The sequence below is a fragment of the Lolium rigidum genome, chromosome 4, assembly GCF_022539505.1.
Source record: "Lolium rigidum isolate FL_2022 chromosome 4, APGP_CSIRO_Lrig_0.1, whole genome shotgun sequence".
In the NCBI taxonomy this organism is placed as follows: Eukaryota; Viridiplantae; Streptophyta; class Magnoliopsida; order Poales; family Poaceae; genus Lolium; species Lolium rigidum.
In genome coordinates, this window is record NC_061511.1 from 64,600,134 (window position 1) to 64,617,802 (window position 17,669).

Below are 17,669 nucleotides of genomic sequence, written 5' to 3' on the forward strand. Positions count from 1 at the left end.
ATGCCCAAAGTTGGCATACTGAGAGAGCTACCATGGTTTAAGCAGAAAGGTTCAAAGTTAAGTTGATTTGGTTGGGGTGCGCCGGCCCAGGCTGCAGTGCAAGGCCTAGGCGACACGCAAGGGCCCCAGCAGCAAGCTACTGTGGTGGACCCTTCCCCACAAAAAATAAATTTAATATCGTTGTGGGCACATGATCCACATATCAGATATTAAACTGATAAGAACAGATACTACACTTGATCTTAGCCAAAAGGCCGAGAAAGGTATGCTTTGAATCGTTGCCTTGGGTCTGCTTATATACTGGTTCTCCACCTCATGCGATGCCCGCTCAGCAGTGTGGGACTAAACCGAGAGCACAGCCCGGCGCAACTTGCTCGACCGAAATCTTTACTATTAAATGGGAGTTGGTCGTTTGACGCTCAACGCGTTTGATGGTCGTCATTAAAAGAATCTTGTCCATCCAATTTAATCTGAAAAACTAACACCGTCCGATTGATTTATATAATGTATACATGGCTCGCCCAACCCAGCCCCGCTCAACAAAACAAAATCAGAATTAAATTGAAACGTGATCTCCGGAGCTGTTTTGTATATGCCCATCAAATACTTCCATATGTGCTCATGCCGTACTGTTCCTTCATCTAATTTCCTCCCGCTAATGAAGGTACTATAAAGGGGAATCAATGATACTTCCTGCCATCTTGTTGTGCCTTCCTCTAATTTTCTCCCACTAATCATGGTACTAAAGAGAAATCAATCAATACAAATTAATTATGAGATATTTCCTTACTGTGTATGCATTCCCTAGAAACAATGTTGCTGTCCTCCCCCTCTCAACCCAAGCAGGCTGCCGCCTCATCACCCATCTTGCTGGCCACCCCACCCCAGCCCCTCCCATCCCCGCCCGGTCCTCCGATGCTCGGAAGCATATGCACGCATGCCGCCAGCAATCATCCTCGCCGCCGCCTTGTCCATGCCGCCTGCACACTGACCACCTACCTATATCTTCACACCCAGATGAACCGCTCCCACTAACATGCCGCCTTCCTCTTGAGGTGAGGATGCGGAATGCCATGTGCCGACCTCAATGTCGCCGTCTCCCCTGATGGACGGCCCCTGGAGGCGCAGAGTATCACCCACTCTCCTGCTCCGTTCTCATCATAGACTATGCCGCCTCCCTGGCTCCCTGCACTCCCACGCAGATGAAACAGCATGCACGCTGCAGCTCGATGCCAGCCCCAACTCTCCGCGCTTTCGCAAGGCTCGATCAGCGGAACATCCTGCACAACCCTCTGTCAGTTTAGGGTTCTCGATTGGGAGAGAACTTATTTGAGAAATCCACTGCAATCCTTTAGTAACATTAGTAGCGAAGCCAATTTAAAATATTGTTGTTAGTCTTGTTAATTCTTACAGCTAAAATTTGCATATTTGGGGGGAATTTTCTGATTTTTTTTTTGATCATGCATCATTTGCAGTGGAAGGGCAATTGAAGGAGAATAGTCATTGGTGCCAACTACTGAAGTGAGAACTTTAAGGTGATTCAGTCTGTAATCTTGTTATGTTTTTTTACATTACACTTTTACGTTGAGACAGAGAGTGAATGTACTTATGCTTTATTTTGATGGCCAGCAAGCCTTAAAATCAGAACACTATATTTTACTAAAAGAATGAGAGAGATAGAAAAAGTGTTTGTCGGATGCTACACAGTCACACAGATGACTACAACATTTCATCAATCAATGGGTAACATCCTTGTTGTGTATCTCTTATGCATTAGTATGATAAGACACCTAGAAAATTCTATTTATTGATGTCATGGTGCACTCTACATAATAGTGATGTGCATTGCTAGATAACGGATGATTAGTGCAAGTATATCGTTGGTGTATCTTCAAAATTTATTATCATTGTAATGTTTCGCCTGGTTAGGTATTGTCAATAATTTTCTACTTATAATTCAATCTCATGTTGTAGTCTCTGCATTTCCTACAGGCTCTGCAGGCTGTATTTTGTGTGGAATTGAGTAATGCATTCTCCTAAGGTTGTTGTTGCGTGGTACTAGATTTGTTCAGCTGCTTGACCTGTCGTGACGTGAACTTTTTCTCTTGGTTTTAATTGTTCTGTTGCATAATCTTTTTGTAGAAAAGTTGAACGGGCGGGGAGGGCCGACCAAAGTTCTCAAGGATATGGATTTGAATGATGCACAAACACATGTTTCCTTGGGAGGGGGGCAATGATTAGCAACATTCCTTAAGGTGATATCCTTTTACTAGAAGTATAATAAGCTGTATATGAGTTGTGCTATATAACTGATTTAGATAAATGACATCTTTTATCTAAAAAAAAGATAAATGACATCTTCACTTCAATTTTTGTAACTACTTGAACCAATTCAACACACCATTTGGTTCATGATAAATGGAATTTGGCACTAACAATTTCAGAAAGCATAGTGTATCTTTATTGACTAGGTAGTGCTGATAACTTGAGATTGAGGAAAAGCTTTGTCAATAAATAAGTGAACATGAGCTATATATAAAATTTGGTATGCTTCAACTAGCTTAAAAGCAAACAACTAACTATTATCGGTTAAGTCTGTAAACTATTAAGAAACTTTCCTAGCGAAGAGTAGAAGACAATTTGAATTTTCCGTCGCATTTAAAGAGAGTTATCAAACCATATGTGCAACTTTTGGGCTGATACTAATTTGTATGTCTACGAGACAAGAAATGTATGCTCTGGCAAATATCTTATCACTTGTTTGTGTCTTCTTGAATTATTTGACAAAGGCATATCCCGTGTGGTGTGGATGATATACAAACAAAGAAGCCTTGAAGACATAAAGAGTACATGCGTTCGCTGACCAACTAGAAAGAAGACATTGAAGAGTTTGGGCGATGGCTGACCGTGTGGTGTGGTGTGGTGATCACTGATCGTTGGAAAGAACTTGTAAATGTTATAATAGTTAGTTTATTATTCAGTTTTCTGTTACCCCTGTTTTCAAGTCTGTTGCATATTCTGCTGCTTGGTGTCTATGAGGAATGCATCTTGGGGCTCATATTATGTCATGAAAATGGGTCGTCGTGTGTTTGTCTTACAATTTAATGATTGCGTAAAGGAAACCATGTTATTTCATAATACTTTTACTTTAAAATGCTTTCAATGAATCATGTAATTTTGTATGGACTCTCAAAACTGAAATGTGTTAAATGGTTAATTACTCATATACTCATATGTTTCTTGTCTTGCAAGATGGGGAAAAAGGAGAGCTCGGGCTACCGTAGCAACGCACGGGCATTCACCTAGTTCTTAATAGAAAGGAGGCTTAACTTGTATGGGCCAACAGCCTGGGCTGAGCAGAAAGCGCAAGGCTAGTGCGGGCTAAAGAAATGAGCCCGCATCTCTTTCGCCTGTGATACTTGGTTCTCAAATCCAAGTTTTCAGCAACTTTAGTTGTGACTTTTGAGCACAGTAAGGAGAAATCAGCTAGAACCTTCGTAAATAAGCTTAATAATCCTTACTTTTCCTACCTAGCTCGGATCCACCATGTAGTGCCGCCTCATCTGATTCCAGGTGTTGTGTTTCTGATCTGTTGGATCTTGCGTCACGAAATTTGCTTTTGACGCTTCTACAAACCCTTCTTAGGATATATTTTTTTTACGAACTTTTGGTTTGTTATTGAGTGGTGTACAATCTTTAAAGTTTTTTTTTCCGAAACATAGAGAACTCTAAAATACAGTACATACACTCACCACAGGCGTCTCGCTATCGGCGGAAACGTCGCCTCCTAGTGAAGGATATTTCACTTTTATGAGCCACCGAGTATAAAACTTGGGGTTGATCCTTGGTGGGCCGGGGTGCCAGCGCCGTCTTAACCATTCAACCACATGTTGGTTCTCAATCAGAAAGTACTTAATTGAATACAAATTGTTATAAATAAAAATCCATCGCAAACCAAATAATCTCCCAATGCGGCTTTAGGATATCTTTTTCTTCTTGCGCCTTAATGACAGGCAATACGCCGCTTTGGTATACAACTTGGGAAGATTAACACTAACAGATCTGCTGATCCGAATATACATACTCCTACATACAATCCTAGAAAGTGCAAGGTGATGTCATGTTTCACGCCCAAACACCCTCCTCAGATCTTCTTCAGTTATGTTAGGTGGAGGGTCTTTGTCGAGGCCCAGTTCAGCCACAATACGTTCTTCAACATCATAGTCCTACAGAAAATATACAAGAAAAGATTAAGAAATCAAGCAATCAACATCATGCAGCTACAAATGGTAATAAACCAAAAACAAGATATCGCATTACCACGTACATACGTCTTATCCTAGTCTCCTCAGCCTCCTCCTGTGAAAAGAGGGGGAAACAATTGTAATTAACAACGAAGAAACACAATATTAAATGTTCACTAGGAGATAGATCATCATACGTTATCAGAATTATCAGCGTCACTCCTATCATATCCAAATGATGAATATGTGTCCAAGTGACCACCAGTGTATGCATCATCCTTGCTGGGGTGCTTCATGTAAGCACTTCCATTATTTATACAACCATAGCAGTGACCTATTTTCAACCGAAAAAAATAACAGAGGGAATTAGTATGACTGTCAAATGCCCAGCCAGGCATAAACATATAATAATGAACATGTGTATATACATCCATTACACATGACAGCATGAAGCAGTTTTGAGGTATTACAAATGTCATGAAGGGAAACAGACACAGGCAAAAAAAAAAAAAAAAACAGGTGGACTTAGAAAATGTCAATATCTAACAGCAACAGATAAGTTCGAGTTAGTGCAACCCACAAATTATAGCTGAAAATTACTCCATCTTAGATAAGAGCGTAGATTACCATTGTCATTATGTTCAACCATGCAGAAACAGTTAACCACCAATTCTAATTGTTCTCCTTTCATAAATTTGACTTCAACAAAGAACATACTGTCTTTGCTACGGTCAATATCCTCAACTCCATTCCTATTTGCAGTGAAATTCAAATGATAGTAGCTACCGATACTACTCTCAGAAATATACTGGCAGTGAAGAAATTCTTTGAGTTCATATGGAAGATCCTGAAACCAAGGAACATGAATCGTATTAGCAATTTTTACATGCATAAGACAATAAGACATTGTCCAATACTGGAAGTGGCATAGGTAATAAGGATAGGAGGAAGGGAGAGCAAAACCCCACAGGTTGGTGATTCTCGTTATACTGGTCCATTAAAGCTTGAACCAATGAGCGCATCGGATCAAGAGTTTTCTCAATCACTTGTGATTTTGTACGTTTCTTCCTTGTCCCGTCAGGCCAGTAAAGGCATCGTCGTATAGCCATCTCCTTTTGAGAAACCCCAGCTAGCTCCTTGCACCTAATTTATAAAGGAGCATTCTATGAGGTCAGTACATTGTACTTTCACAGAAGTAGGGAATATGTGAAACTATGCTAATGTTATCAGCCTGACAAAGAGCTAGGGTGATTAGTTTGTATGGAAGGATGTTAGTGTGGATCGAACAGCTCCCAAGTTGCACCTAACATATATCAAGGTAGCAATCGTCTAAAATGAAGCAAAATGAAGTGCTTACATGCCAAGTTATAAACATGTACTTCCGCTGTTCACTAATATAAGACGTTCTGCCAAGCTAAATCAGCATGCCAAAACATCTTATATTAGTGAACGAAGGGATTAATTCTTTTTCATTTTTAAAGACAGAACCCATCTTTCATTTTAGATCCCAGCTCAGTGTGCTCTTATACACTGTTTTTGACTTAATGCTCTGGTTGCCACCATTGTTTAGTATTAGAAAAGATAGTTACATATGTGCACATAGTTAAAACTTAAAGGCTAAACAATTATAGAAATTACAGCTCACATAGCTAGGCCAGATACAAAATAATGCACCCTTTACTTTAAGAACTGGAACCTTTAAAATTAGCTTAGGAATGTATTCTTTATGAACTTGTCAACTTTCCTACAGACAAACTTAGCGGCATCTATATCTTTCCATAGTTATGCTATATAATTGTGCTTATATTTTCTGACTTACATCATAGAGGCATGTGGACGTGTACCCCTGTTTGAATATGATCGGTTGCAACTTTGCAATTATGAACATAAATTGGGATAATGAAGATGATAAAAATCTAGAACAAAATTGAGAAATATTACATCATTGGACTCCGACGGTCACGAAGATAGCGGTCGATGGCATTGTCCGCTTCTTGTAAGCTCTGAAACTGTCCACCCACAGGAGGATATGTGTGGAAAGATCCATTCTGATCAACCCTGATGTAAAACGTCGAATTCCAATCACGACGTAACCGGACCAAAAGAGACGACCCAGGAGACGTGGAAATGTAGCTTCGTGATACTGGCAAGAACACAGCAGTGTGATCACCAACTGCCCGGCGAGACCAGAAAGTATCGGATTCCTTCGTTCCTATAGAGTTGAGGAACTCCTTCCAGGATGATTCATCTGGTACTTGCAGAGTTTGTGCAGATGTAAGTTTAGAAACACATTCCTCGTCATACCTGCAGCAGAACAAGGTCGATATACGAGTAGAACAACTATTAACCTTAGGAAACGAATATTTCATGTAAGCGTTGTCGTCGTGCTATGATTTATGTTTGCTTTCTTCAAAACAAAGAGTGCAAAAGGCCAAAAGCAGATAAAGGCTAGAAAATCCACTAGAATACATTGATATCTGCATACCAGAACCCTCTCGTTCCCAAGGATTTCCCATCGGTAACTAATTCTATCAACGCCCTTTTCGAAGACGACGAGTAGATCGGAAACAGAAACGAATCGGGGCATACGTATGGTGGACGATGGATCGGGACCCGGACATCCAGCGCGGAACGGGGTCGGCCGGCGGGTCGACAGTGTAGCCGCTGCTGTTCCGGGGCGCCGCGGCGTTTTGCAGGCTGCTGTGAGCGCGAGGGCGGGCGGGGAGGCCGGTTTTGGTGATTATGCAGGTTTCGATCAGAGAAGGGTTTTATATTGTTTTAGATTTAGATGACGTATTTTTATTTGAAAACCAAATCATAAATTTGGTAAAACTTTTTTGGTATTATAGTAGAGATATTATAAAATATTATATCTCTATTACTGAATTTTCTCCAAAACTTTTCTCTCAAATGTCTTCAGAATAAAGAGGTCCTGATTTTGATTTTGAAAACACCTTAAAATTTATTCCTGAAAATGACTTATTTTCCAAATTTTCATCATATTTTTTCTAGCTTAAAATGATGTGGGAATGATATGGCACGCATATAGGCGTCATCTAAAACCCTTAAAAGTGGTCAACACATTGCAGTGATATTTGATTTGCTTCTGAAATGCTAGTACATGCCATTTATATATAGTTACTCCGTATCTGATTTTAGAGTTCAATGGTGTTATGTGAATGAACTCGGACAATAGTCCAAGGATGAATAACAAAGTTTCCATCTGCAGGGTTTCATGATCATTGCTTTTCCCAAGACAACAACGACATTTTCAAGAACACACAAGCTGTGTGTCTTCTATATTAAGACAGAGAAGAAAGTTTACAAGATCTAGCCATGATCACAGACGATCAGGCTCGGCTCCACTCACCGTTCCTCCTGCTCTACCTCCCCTAACACTCCACACAACTTGGCTTGCAACCATAGGAACCGAGCCACTAAGAAGGGCATTAATCTCTTTTCGATGACAGCGAGGAACTGCTTCAATCAGCTTACTCTACCACTCCTTAATGGAAGCGTCTGTCCGGAGTGAACCTGCGAAGTCTGTACTTCGACATTGGCATTTTCGATCAAGGATATATTAATATCGATAGATACCAATTACATTCAGCTTCTGCAACAACACAATAGCCTAATAGTAGCACGGATGCAGACAACTAAAAAAGAGAAAGAAAGCTAAGAAATAAAGGTCTCGTTATGGTATTTCAGCCCTAGCAGCAACAACACAGCCACCACCAAGATAACACCTGAACTCCAGGCTCTCCAAAAGCGACACCTCCAAGAAGGAAACAATGCACAAGCTTCATCATCACCCCTGAAAGTATAGAGATGGTAAACCTAGAGGGGGGGGGGGGGTGAATAGGTTTCTACAAGTTTTAATTCTTTCTTTGCAATGTTAGGCTTTGCGGAATATAAAGGTGAGCCTAATGCAAACTAGGTGAAGCAACCTATATGAGGATACAACTAACTCGAGCACGAAGGCTCTCACAGGCAGTTAAATCACAAGTAAGGAGTTCGGTTAGAGATAACCGATAGCACGCGGAGACGAGGATGTATTCCCGTGTTCCCTTGCTTTGCAACAAGGTACGTCACGTTTGGATCGAGGGATGGAGGTCCCACGAAGGATTCCCCACGCCACGAAGGCTCACCCTATTCTCCGGAGCCTATCCCACGAAGGAATAGCTCACTCACTTGTGGTAGACTTTGAGGTAGCCTCCAAACCTTCACAATCTTGACCGGAGCAAATCCACAGCCCGGATGCTTCCGGACTCCTCTTGCCCACCTAGGGTTTCCAAGGAACCCTAGGAAGCAAGCTTCTCGATGAATACAAGGGGGAATGAGATTTGGCTTGGTAGAACGGTAGATCGGGTCCTCCTCTAACGATTCCCCGGAGGGATTTGAGTTTGGGTGGAGGAGGAGGTAGATCTGAGGCTTTTGGTGTTTCTAGCAATGGAGTAAGAGAGAGAGAGAGCTCAAGAACAACTTGTAGTGTAGTGCCTAACTGTTCAGAGGTAGGAGAAGGCCTATTTATAGTGTTCTTCGAAATATGGCCGTTGGTCACTTGCCACCTCAACTTTTCTCTCGACAAACCCGGTTGACCGGACGACAGACCGGACTGCCCGGTGGTGAGGCCGGTCGGACCGGGCCAGTGACCGGATGCCCTTTGCGTCGTCCTAGAGCTCCTCCGGTTGGCGACCGGTCGACCGGGCCGCGCGCCGGACGCTCCGGTTGGTAGGCCGGTTGACCGGTCGGCAACCGGATATGTTGGTTCCTCGTATGGAGCCCGGTTGGCGACCGGGCCGTGCGCCGGACTCGCCCCGGTTGGCGACCGGTTGGCCGGGCAGCACGCCGGACTGGCCGGTCTGTAGTCCGGTTGGACCGGGCTGCAGACCGGATTTCTGCTGTAGACCCCTTTTCGATTGTTGTTGAAGTGGGGGTCTCCTTTAGCCTTCTTGTTCCTTTGATACACAATTTATGCCTCTTTGCCAAATACCTGAGATTATCCTTATAAACATATTAGGCCAAATACTCTAGCACGGTGTCATTGTTACCAAAATAATGGATAAGGGTAAAATACCCTTACAATCTCCCCCTTTTTGGTATACGATGACAAACCGAGCTAGAGTCACAAATAGATATTATGATAAGTTCTAAACCTTGATTTCATATAAGATATTATGACAGCTCCCCCATAATGTGTGCACTTGGAGATTTTGCGTTTGAATGCAAAGTGCACCATTTGTGGAACATGGGAAGCTCCCCCAATATCTTTAGGAAACAAGCATGGTATGGAGATGTGCATATCAAGATATATAAGCATAGCACACATAATTATCCTAACATAGAGTAGCACACATAATAGTCGTCCATACACATCCATACACGAATTATTGGAAGTAGCAAATGGTTCTTGAAAAATCAAAGCAAATAAGCACAAGCCATATAAAATCCAAATAAAGCAACTCCCATGGCTTGTGGCAAACAAAGAACCCCGTGGTTCTAGACTCTACTCTCTTCTCCCCCTTTAGTATCGGAACACCAAAAAGACGAAGAAAAGAGGAGAGATGCTATCGCACCCATCAGTAGAACTCATGCCCGGTCGAGTAGGAGCTCTCGCCATCTCCGCGTGCAGCCGCATCACCCTCATCCTCATCACCATCATCATCAGCAGGGGTAGGAGCACGAGCAGTCCTAGGAGGGAGGGCACCATGGGCGTACACGGAGAAGTCGAAGTTCTGGATCATCTCATCGGTAAGGAAAGGCATCTCCCACTGAGGTGCTACCACAGGCTCCATCTCAGGTCCAGAAGGAGGAACAGGGTGGTTCCGTGAGGCCATGAACTCATTCTGGCGCCTCCGTGTCTCCTGGTTCTCAGTAAGGCTCTGATGTGCAACATCATTGGTGTTCTTGCACATTTGCCACATGCTGGAGAAGCAGCGAGCGGCACCATGCTTGGAGCGCCGAGAGTAGCTGGAGCTAGCATCATGATCATGGTGTTCCTTGGAACGGCGCTCAGTGGAGGGCATCATGGAGGGAACGTCCGGACGAGTGGCCTCCTGAGTGGGTATCCTGAATGGGTCCATGATGACTCTTTCACCAAGAACGTTGAGAGGAGCGGGAACAATGTAGTTGATGAGCCGTTGAACATACTGAGCATAGTTGGGAGTCATGCGGTCCATAACTGCACGCTTCAGTTCACAGTGGATAAGATCACAGCCATCAATCTTCCTTACCCTGTCAGGATGACAATAGTACATCAGATTTAGGTGATAGTTCCTGACTTCACTTGTGTCGCCAGACTTGCTGATGAGGCTTTCACGGAACATCTTGGCAAGGACAATATATGAGTAGTACATCCCATAGATAGTGGGAGGTCCAGGTGTAGGGTTCGAAGGATAGCAGAAGGAGATATCACCCTTAGTAAGCTTAGACCGTGAATGAATCTTGTACCCTGGAGCACTGTCACCACCACAACCCATGGCTGCACGGAACTGAGAGTAGGTGCATGAGTACTTTTCCTTGCCAGTCATCCAGGTGATGGTGCGGTCCTCATCATCATGGAAGAAAACGGTGCAGTGGAACTGACGGACTAGGAGGGGACAAAAGGTAGGATCCTCTTGGTCATCATCGGGCTTGAGGCACACAAGGTCATATAGTCCCATACCCTTCAAGGTTTCAACCACAAAGCGGTACTTTGTGGCCTCATGCAAGGCAAGCTCGTCAGGATTGATGGCCTTGGGCATCACAATATCACCATTCTTCATAAACTCATGAGAATCATAGTAACCATCCCATAGGGCTGCTTGTGTCTTGGTCCAGAAGAACTTGTCCCCACGAGTGTAAGTCCGTTGCTCAAAGCGATACGGATTCACCGTCCTCATTTCCTGCCACTCAACACGGTTTGCATTCCCAACATTGAAATTTGGCACTATTTCATCATCCTCTTGGGCGGCATGCTTATCCTTTTTCTTGCCACCAACAGACTTGGTTCTACCCCCTGCTGAGCTGCCAATGTCAGTACCCTGATGAGCTTGAGGAGGTACGCGACCACTAGAACGGCGGGGAGGAACGTCACCAGTCCGTCCTCTCTTGGCAACCGAGCCACGTCCCTCACCACTCCAACTACCTGTGAAAGAGAAAATAGAGAAAGGATAGCAGTGGGGTAAGTGTTCATGTCATCAATAAGAGGGAAGCCAAAAAGCATAGCATATATCCAAGTGTATTGATGAGATTGTGCGAAAACTGGGTGATCCGGCGCACAGGCCGGTCCAACCGGGCAGCAGACCGGACGAGCCGGTTGGCGGCCGGTTGACCGGGCCGCACGCCGGGCCGGGCGGTTGAGCGGCCGATTGACCGTGCTGGTGACCGGATCTGTCGATTTGTGTAGTTTTGCCCAGATTTTTTACCACAAAGTCATGCAAGAACTCATAAACTTGAATATAGACTATAGCAATAGAGTGGAGTAAGTGCATTGTATTGTGAGACACTCTAAAGGCATGAGGACTTACAAACCCTAACCCTAAGATTTCCCAAAATCTTGTCAAGAGTTTGCAATGTGTGATGAGGACAAGAGAATAGGGAGAAAGGAAGATCACATTACCCGAAGACATGGTCCTCCTTGATCAAGAGAGCAAGAAGAACACTAGGTAGGGCTTGAAAAACAAGAACTCCAAGATTTCCCAAAATAGCTTGAGAGGGACCAAATCCTTTGGTGGAGTTGCTCCAAGGGGCCCGATCTATGGTTTGGTGGAGTTTGAGAGATTTCTTGTGGTGGGAAGGCCCTAGAGCATGTGGGAGGTGATGGGGGCGGCGGCAATGGAGGTGTGGAGGTTTGGGGGTAATGAGGAAGAAGACCCCAAGGGGTATCCTCTTCCATTCATAACAGGTCACGCGGTCGGTCGGGCGCCCGGTCGACCGGACCTGGCACCGGCTGGTCCGGCCCAGAGGCCGGTCTGACCGGACCAGAGACCGGCCACGGGCAAATTGCCCAGTTTTGTCTCGTTTTGCCCCGTTTTGCCCCTATTCCTTGTGTAAATGTGTGTGAATGCTCAGATGATGACATGTACATATAGATAGATAGATGATGATGAGATGAGCATAGACATGGGGTTGGAAACACAAGGTTCTCTAGGCATACCCATTGGAGAGAAAATCCAAACAAGATGTAAATAGCAACAATGGGTAGAGTCGAAATATATATCAAGAATCATAAGTCATTTTGAAATGAATTTTGCAATAAGATCATTTGGCCTTATATAGTCAAATCAAGTTGTAATGAAGGCTCAATGAGGGGCGGGGAATTACTCCCCCTATGTGAAAGCGCAAATGTCATGAGACCTCGAAGAGACATGCTTGGGTCCATATAATGACATTGGGTCTATTTATGTTGCACACATAGGTATGCATCTTACCAAGACATGGTAGGATGACTATCCCCATATGTGCTATGCCTCTAAGCTAGATAGCAAGATAAATGCAAGAATATAGTGCAAGAAGTTAATCAATCCAAGTTTTAGGATCAAGAATGCCAAGTTCTCCTCTCAAGTTAACAAAGCGGGCTTCATCCAAAGGCTTAGTGAAAATATCCGCCAATTGGTAGGTTGTTCCCACATGAGTGAGATCAATATCCTTATTGGCAACATGATCACGTAGGAAGTGATGGTGAATGTCAATATGTTTGGTGCGACAATGTTGAACCGGGTTATTGGCGATCTTAATTGCACTTTCATTGTCACAAAGAAGAGGCACCGTACCAAGAGACACACCATAGTCTTTCAAGGTTTGCTTCATCCATAACAATTGAGTGCAACAAGATGCCGCGGATATGTATTCGGCTTCAGCGGCGGATAAAGCGGTGGAGTTTTGTTTCTTGGATGACCAACTCACCAATGACCGGCCAATAAATTGGCAAGCCCCGGAGGTAGACTTCCGGTCAACCTTATCACCGGCCCAATCGGAATCCGAGTAGCCAATGAGTTCAAAGGTTGACCCCTTTGGATACCATAGCCCGAGAGTAGGAGTGAGAACAAGGTATCTTAGAATCCGTTTGACCGCCATTAAATGGCTCTCATTGGGAGCGGATTGAAAACGAGCACACATCCCTACACTTAGCATGATATCCGGCCTAGAGGCACAAAGGTAGAGCAAGGATCCTATCATGGAGCGGTATACCTTTATGTCCACATCCTTCTCACCGTCACATGAGCCAAGTTGCCCCTTTACGGGCATGGGTGTCTTCATTGGGCTTGCATTGGTCATGTTGAATTTCTTGAGCATGTCCTTCACATACTTTTCTTGAGAGATGAAGGTGCCTTTTGCAAGTTGCCTCACTTGGAAGCCTAGGAAGAACTTCAACTCTCCCATCATGGACATCTCAAATTTCCGAGTCATCAATAGCTCAAAAGCTTTGTTATGATTGGGGTTAGTTCCACCAAAGATAATATCATCAACATATATTTGACATATAAATATGCCACCCCCTTTAACCCGCTTGGTGAAAAGGGTGGAATCGACCGTACCCATGCAAAACCCATCATGTAGTAAGAAATCCCTAAGGAACTCATACCAAGCACGTGGAGCTTGCTTGAGACCGTAGAGTGCCTTATGGAGTAAATACACGTGGTTGGGTCGGCATGGGTCTTCGAAACCCGGGGGTTGAGCCACATATGCGGTTTCTTTTAGAGGACCATTCAAAAATGCACTTTTCACATCCATTTGATATAGTTTGAAATTGTGGAAAGATGCAAATGCAAGCAAAAGACGAATAGCTTCAAGACGGGCTACCGGCGCAAAGGTATCCTCAAAATCCATACCTTCTATTTGGGCAAACCCTTGCGCCACTAACCTTGCTTTGTTTCGTATGACAATGCCATTCTCATCTTGCTTGTTCTTGAATACCCATTTGGTCCCAATAACATTGATGCGATGATCTTTGGGTCTCTCAACTAGAGACCACACTTCATTACGAGTGAAACACTCCAATTCTTCTTGCATGGCAATTACCCAATCTGGATCAACCAAGGCTTCATGTATCTTGAGTGGTTCAAAACTAGACACAAAAGCATGGTGTTGACAATAAGTGATAAGTAATGCATGGTGTCTACGAGTTACCACTCCTCTTGAGATGCTACCAAGGACTTGATCTACTTTCATGTCACTTGCCCTTGTAGCGGCCTTGATCTTCCGAATGGTTCCTTCATGATCAATGAATTCATCCCTTGCTAGTACTTGATCATGAGGGATCACTTGAGCTTGATCATGAGTTGTGGATGTCTCTTGATCATCATCATGGTCTTGCTCAATGGAATGAGGACTTTCTTCTTGTTCTTAGGAATGTGACTCATCTTGAGTGGAGGATGGTTCTTGAGTTGCACTTGATGGTTCGGCTTGAGTTGAGCTAGGCTCCACTTGAGCCGTGCTTGATACTTCTACTCCATCATCATTATGAACTTCTATGGGCCGGATGTGTCCAATGCCCATATGCTTGATGACGCTAGATGGATCATGATCATTACCTGCAACACATGGAACACTTTGCTCCACTTGGAAGCCATTATCCTCCAAGAACTCCACGTCACAAGATACTTCAATAGTCCCGGTGGACCGGTTGTAGTATCTATAGGCGTGAGAGTTCTCCGCATAACCAACAAATAGGCCCTCTATGGTTCTAGTTTCAAATTTACCGAGCTTTCCTTTGTTGTTCTTAACAAGACATTTGCATCCAAAGACACGAAAGTACATGACATTAGGCTTGTTACCGGTAAGGAGCTCGTATGGAGTTTTGTTGTGGAGGGGACGGAGGAAGAGCCGGTTGGAGTAGTGAACGGCCGTAGAGATGGCTTCTCCCCAAAAGTTGTGGGGTGAGTTGAATTCACTCAACATGGTTCTTGCCATCTCAATGATAGTCCGGTTCTTCCTTTCAACAACACCATTTTGTTGAGGGGTGTATGGCGCTGAAAACTCATGCTTGATGCCCTCATCATCGACAAACTCTTGCATGGTGTAGTTCTTGAACTCGGTGCCATTGTCGGTTCTAATCGCCTTGATCTCGGATTCATACATGCGTTGATTTTTCTTGGCGAAGATGATGAACTCCCTATGGGTCTCGTCCTTAGACTTAAGGAGAAAGACCCAAGAGTATCTTGAGTAATCATCAACGATGACAAGTCCATACTTGCTCCCACCAAGAGTATCATAATGTGATGGCCCAAAGAGATCCAAATGAAGGAGCTCCAAAGGCCTAGATGTGGTGACAATACTCTTGATAGGATGTTTCTTCTTGAGTTGCTTTCCGGCTACACATGCACTGCAAACACGATCTTTCTCAAAAGAAATGCCGGTTAGTCCCACAATGTTTTCACCCTTTAGGAGTAGTTTGAGATTTCTCATGTTGACATGACCAAGGCGGCGATGCCACAACCAACCTTCGTCATGCTTGGTCGCCATTAGACATGTGGAGTGAGAGGAGCTCTCTTTCGAGAGGTCAACCACGTAAAGGTTGTTCTCCACATATCCAACGAGGACCAATTTGAGATTGTCACTCCTAAAGACCATCACACAATAATTAGTAAAATATGAATTGTAACCGGCATCGGCAAGATGATATATAGAAAGCAAGTTATAGCCAAGGGATTCAACAAGCATGACCGTCTCAAGGCACAAGTCCTTAGAGATTGCCACCTTGCCGTACCCAAGTACCTTTCCCTTTGAGTTGTCACCAAAGGTGATGCTTGATTTATTGTTGATGTCTTCAATGAATTGATCAAGCACACCTCTTCCTCCGGTCATATGATTGGTGCATCCACTATCAAACACCCATTTTGGACCACCGGAGGCATACCCCTACAAAATCAAGTAGAGGATTTAGGAACCCATCGATTAATGGGTTCCTTTGCAATGGCAACAATATCTTTTGGTACCCAAATTGAGTACCCTCTATAAGCATAACCATTAGGAGGGCCAACATAGTTAGCATAGACATCACCATAATAATCAACAAATAATGCATAGTGATTGTTTGGCCCCGTGCGGTCACCACTAGTGGCTTTGCCATTATTAGTGACCTTCTTGTTCTTATCTTGAGCGGGTTTCTCCTTGTTGTAGTTCTTCTTCTTGTGAGACTTGGGAACATATCCAAGTCCAAACTTTTGATTGTTTGACCTTTGCTTACTCAAGAGGTCATCCAATCCCATCTTGTTCTTGGCGGTGGTGAACTTTGCAAGTTCCTTTGTTAACCTAACATTTTCCTCAAGAATAGATGCTTGCTCACAAGAGGATTCATTAGGATGATAGTCGAGACCATATTTAGTCACCAAGGATTCAAGATATGCATTGGTCTCAACATGTAAAGAGAGTTCCTCTTGTAAACGAACATGTTCCTCAACAAGCTTAGCATGCTCACTAGTAAATGAGGTAGGAGAACTAGCATGCTTTTCAACAACAATGGGATCCTTCATTGATTCAAGTGCCTTTGTGTAGGTTTCTTGGAGTAGGTCATGGTTCTCTCCAAGTTTCTTGAGCTCATCCTTAACAAGCTTGTTAGCTCTTTCAAGGTGGTCAAGATCCCTAGTGAGAGAAGCATGAGCAACTTCAAGTTCCTCCTTTGAGGTATGGAGCACTTGAGTCAAAGATTGAGCCCTATCAATAGTTTCTAGGTCCTTAACTTTATCAAGTTCATAAGTTTCAATTTGTTGCTTAAGACCTTAAGATATGCACCTTTCGGTTTTTAGCTCTTGTCTTAGGAGATTGAATCTCCGTTCCTTCTCATTCAAATGATATTCTAATTCCTCAATGGACTCATCCTTTTCCTTGAGTGAGTCCATCAAGAAATCAAACTTGACAAGAGCTTCACCACGAAGGGTGCATCTAACATCATAGAGTTCCTTAAGCACAATTAATTCTTCTTGATTTTCGTTTTCATCATCAAGAACACTAGATAGGGAAGGTGGAGGTTCCATTACCTTGGTTTCTCTTGCCATAAGACAAGAGCCAACGATTGTAGAGGAGGGAGAGTCATCGGAGTCATCGGAGTCTTCATCTTGAGTTGTCCTTGCCATGAAGGAAGAGCCAACATCATTCTCCGTGGAGTAATCGTTGGAGTAGTCATATGTGAAGAGTGACCCGGGCTAAGAGAAAGCCAAACCGGCCACTCCGGCCTCCTTCTCCTCATCTTCCTCTTCTTCATCGGACAAGTACTCGGCCCCAACAAAAGCTCTTCCCTTGTTCTTCTTGTATCGATCGTTGATTGGGTTTGGCTTCAATCTTGGCTTGACCCCTTTGATGAACTTTGGCTTGTCTACCCTTTTCTCATAAGGGCACTCATTTGCAAAGTGGCTATCTTCATCACAATTGTAGCAAGTTCTCTTCTTCTTCTTTTCATTGAGGAGCATTGGGAACTTTGCCTTGTACTTCTTGGCAAAGAAAGCA

At 43.7% G+C, this 17,669-nt stretch overlaps 1 non-coding gene across 1 annotated transcript; it reads right to left on the reverse strand.

Moving 5' to 3' along the window:
• Positions 1–71: 71 nt before the first annotated feature.
• Positions 72–267, reverse strand: LOC124650832. The gene has a single exon (XR_006987240.1). It is a non-coding gene; the product is annotated as a U2 spliceosomal RNA (small nuclear RNA).
• Positions 268–17,669: the final 17,402 nt, after the last annotated feature.